Genomic DNA, 4,813 nt, shown 5'->3' with positions numbered 1-4,813 from the left:
CTCAGGAAAATTTCTCCATCAGATCAGGCATTACTCAGAAAAATAATTTAAAAAAACAAAGAGCTTCACCTTACAGATGCTTCTAATATTTCAAATTAAGTTCTAAAAAAAACTATCATGGTCTATCAGCAAATATATCAACTGTACAGCATGTTGGTGAAGCCATGTGTCCAATAAAGCAGCAGCTTGGAACTTAGCTGATCCTGAAAATAATAAAGCAATGCACCAAAATACTGCCTTAAAAAAGGGGTGATTAAAGTCACCTAGAAGATTTCTGCTCAGAGCTACAGCTTGTAAACGTTGTTATGCAAGATATTAGATCTTTATGAAGCTCTCTCTTTAAGCTTAATGTTTTTTTAATAGACAATGGTGTGGATTATGTTGCTTGTTGGAGCCTGAGGACAAACTTAAGAGATTTTTAAACTTCTTAAAGACAGGGTCATTTTTATGGCCTGATATGTAAAACCCTAAAGTGAAAAGATAATTAACTCTTTTTTTTTTCACTTTCTTGCTTATATGTTTACTTAAGTTTATGGGCAATTGAGGATCCCGCCTGACTGTAATGTTTTGGACTCTAGGAGACAACTGGCGTTTCCAAAAACTCACACATACACAGAGAACATGCAAACTTCACACAGAGAGGAACAGCCAAGAATAAAACTGGCACATTTCTAGTTCTGGAGCGCCAGTGCTAACCCTCATTCCACCTCAGTTATTCATTTTTTTAAATTTCCTAACTCTCTACCAACATAAATAAAACAAAGATGCACAGAGTGCTATTTAATCATTAAAATCTGAGTTGCTCATCATTATAACATATTATTGGCAAGGGAGTCGATGGAGAAATAATCTGTTAAGCAATGAATTGAATAATGTTAGTGTTAACTGTGCCAAGGTAGATTTGTTCATCCAAAAAGAAATCTCAAGATTGAATCCTCCTGTAATTACATGTCTATTAAAGTAAGACTTTTAACCCAGATTTACCGGCAGAGATTAGAAGCATTGTTTTGTCTGAATGGTAATCTAAGGCCGCGATCCCCAACCACCGGGACGCGGACCGGTAGCGGTCCATCGGTCACACAGAAAAAATATATGTATATATAATTTATCGACGATCAGAGTCTAAGTGATGTTTCATTTTGAAAAATATTAAAAAAAAATGGGGTATTCCCTCCCAATTACATCAATCGGTGCATCTGTGCCTCCTGACACAGGTTAATTCAGGTCATGACGCATCCTATCTATAACATCCTATCTTTGTGAAGCGGGTTTTTTGCGGTTACAGCGACCAAAACAAAGCTACGGAGCAGACTGGACATCAGGAGCGCACTTCGTGTGTCATCGTCTCCGATTACGCCTAGATGGGACCGGCTTGTTTTAGAGAAACAAGCTCAGGGCTCCCACTAATTCAACATAATGGTGAGTTTTATTTTTATGCTGTTTGTATTTTATTTTATGCCAGTCGTATGATTTTATTTGATCGTATTTACCCCCCCACACTTTAAAGGCCGGTCCGTGAAAATATTGTCTGACATATAACCGGTCCGTGAAAAAAGGTTGGGGACCGCTGACCTAAGGGACTGTCAAATATTATGAATATACAGTAGCAGCCATTTCAAATTAGCCTTGTGAGACCATCCTGATCTCGCGAGCTTTCAAGATTTCACTCGCTAATCAGTCTGGAGACTCTCCGTTAAAGAAAATTTGGAGCCGTTCACCAAACAAACGTCCAATCAGCGTTGGCTTTGAGGCGGGTTGAGGTGTGACGCAACGAGAAGCGCGACAGTTCAGTCTAAAGAACATGGCGGCTTCAGCCGATGAAACTAGCGTTAGCGTGGCTATCGAGCAATTTTTATCGGAATTACAGAGTATTTCTTCACTGAAAGAAGAGCAAAACACTGCTCTGGAGGCTTTTCTCAGAGGAAAAGATGTTTTTGCTCTTCTCCTGACTGGTTTCTGCAAGAGTAGCCTGGCTTGTGGTTGTGTTTTCGTCGTCGCTCTGTTAGTACGTCACATGCTTCGTTGATCTGATTGGTTTATTTGGCCCGTCAATCACCAACATAGGCCAATCAGCTAACCAGTATTTTTGCCCCTTCCCAAAATTACTTCAACGGAAGGTTTCCAGATGGATATGCAGAGCAAATCCATCTGGCGGAGTCAGGTTAATTTCAAATAGCCCTTCCCAGTCAAACGCCAGCCGAATGGCAGCCCACTTCCCTCCAACTCCCAGCGAAATCCCCTCCAACTTCCAGCCACTGGAGTGACCCCCTATTCCATATTGTTTTACTCTGACTTCACCCCTTTATTGAATTACAGGGTCTGACCAGAAGATGACTCTTCTCTTTAGACCTTACTGTCCACAAATCATGACAGAAAGAATATTCTAGTACAAATATTCATGTTTAAAAAGGAATTGAAGGGGGACCAGCTAAGGGCCCATCAAGGAAAGTGGGGACATTTTGACTGGCTAATAGTTTACTGGACTCTGACTCTATTAAACGCTTTAAACAAATTAAAGCAAATTTCAATATTTCCAATAGAGATTTCTATAAGTACTTACGGATCCGTCATTTTGTGAGCTCTCTCTAGAGGACAGGAATATTAAGAAAATTGTCAGAGTTGGAGAATATAATTGTCATGACCAAATCTCCTAAAGGATTTATCTCTAAAATATATAGTTTTTTTTCTGGGTCTGACTCCTCAGGTAATGATGCTATGAAGCTGGTGTGGGAGCATGTCCTAGGACAGGGGTCACCAACGCGGTGCCCTCAAGGACCACATGGGGGGCCCTCAGAGTCTTCTAAATAAAGAACAACCCACCAGTGGGCTAAGTTTGAAATTTTATTTTATTCTGTTGCTCTTCTTTTTAATCATTTATAGAGATTTCAAAATGACAATGTCTAAATAAACTTAGAAATTAACAGAAACAATAAAAATATGTTGATAATGAACAAAGTTTAGGCTAACGCTAACCCTTGCAGCTCATCGGTCAGTAATGGTCGCCCTTCCTACGTCTTGGTACCCTTGCAGTGGCCCTCAGCCTTAAAAAGGTTGGTGACCTCTGCACTAGGACATTCTTCCCCAACTGCACCTCAGTTTCTATACATGAGCAGAACTTTAAATCCCTCTACCAAACTTATTGTACACCTGTTCGCCTTCGGAAGATGATTCCTGATGCTTTAGATCTTTGACATAAATGCAAAATGGATAGGGGCACATTTATTCATTTATTTGGGTCTTGCAATTGTATTCAAATTTCTGCAAGGAGGTTTACCTGATGATACAAGAAATCATTGGTAAACGGTTTTCACTAACTCCCTCCTTCTGTCTTTTTAATTATGCTTGTAATCCTCTTATTTCTGGCCAAGTTATGTATACTTCTAAGATGGTCAGCTACAGTTGTGTTTAAAAGTTTACATACACTCCCATTTAAGAAAATTATTAATCCACAAATAAATTGACCAAACAGTTTGTACTGGAAAGAATGGTAAAACCTTTTAATAAGCTCTTTTAAATAGCCTGCAACTGTAAATCTGCTGAAATGGCTAGATTAAAACCTCATTATAGCTTTCTCCTTAGCTGGTGCACTAATGTGGTTACACAATCAACAGAGCTATTGTTCTGCTCACACCTGTCTGCTACAAACAGCGCTATGGGAGAGGAAATGAACTTCAGACTGTAAAATGTTCCCTAATGAAAACATTTAATCAGTTTCTCCTATTGTTGCTAGTTTGTTAGATTAAATAAAGCCAAGCAATTACAAAGCTAATCATGTATATTGCTGTCCAATTGCTCTCAGATTAGTGAAACTACAATTACCTGATCAGAATCGGGTACTGTATCTTTAAAAAGTGGGATTAAAGAAAAAATGTTTTTGTAAATTCATTCTTTTTGAGATTTTCTGGAACACTGAAGATGCGGCGTGCCGGGAGACTATCCAGGTCAACATTTAACCTGGTGTCTTTATTAAAAAAAAGCGGGGGAAAAATGACTGAAAATGTAAATCATGGATTTTCTTTTTGGGCTGTCTGGCAACAAATCATTCAAAACATTCCCTAATGCCTCTGATGAGAAACCTTCCTCAAGGTTGGTTGAATATCGGTGCTGACGAAGGTGCTCCCTGGCCTAAAGCTTTGATTGACGTCTCATATAACTCTATCCACGGTCCCATTAAAATACCATGTTTTCACTGACTGTGTATAGAAGAGGCCAGCAGTTGAGAGATCAGCTCTGACTGTCTAATAACTTCCTTTAAAAAAGCCTGAAGGTGGAGAATGATTGGGTGTAGCACCTTTTCCAAAACTTCTCATGTTTCCAGGCCGTCGTCATATCTGAACAATGTGTTTCATATTAGAGCAGTAAGTAAGACAGTCTTGTTTGACAGGATCGGTGGTTGGGTCCAGACATGCGGGACCTCCAGAACAATTAAGCAAAGCTTACATTGCAAAAAAATCGAAATCTAAAGTAGTAATTTTAATAAGTGATCTTTTTCTTGAATTGAGGAGGAAAGTGAGACACTTTGACAATGGAACAAGAGGATTTACATTTAAAATAATAATAAAAAAAAACGATTGCTTTGTCTTATTTGAAGTGCATGTTATCTAATTATCTTATTTTAAAGGTAAAATTGTGCAATTTAAATTGGCGAACTATCTCATTTACCATTTACGTTTTTCTAACCAGGAAACTTTTCACCCTTTACAGTGAGGTTGGCCATGAAAAGTGCAGGTTTTAACTCCAAGCACCGACTTGTTAGCCTCGTGAGACCATCCTGATCTCGCGAGCTTTCAAGGTTTCACTCGCAGATCAGTCT

Source organism: Cyprinodon variegatus, unplaced genomic scaffold, assembly GCF_000732505.1.
Source record: "Cyprinodon variegatus isolate N-32 unplaced genomic scaffold, C_variegatus-1.0 Scaffold3, whole genome shotgun sequence".
In the NCBI taxonomy this organism is placed as follows: domain Eukaryota; kingdom Metazoa; phylum Chordata; class Actinopteri; order Cyprinodontiformes; family Cyprinodontidae; genus Cyprinodon; species Cyprinodon variegatus.
This window is presented reverse-complemented; position numbering follows the sequence as displayed.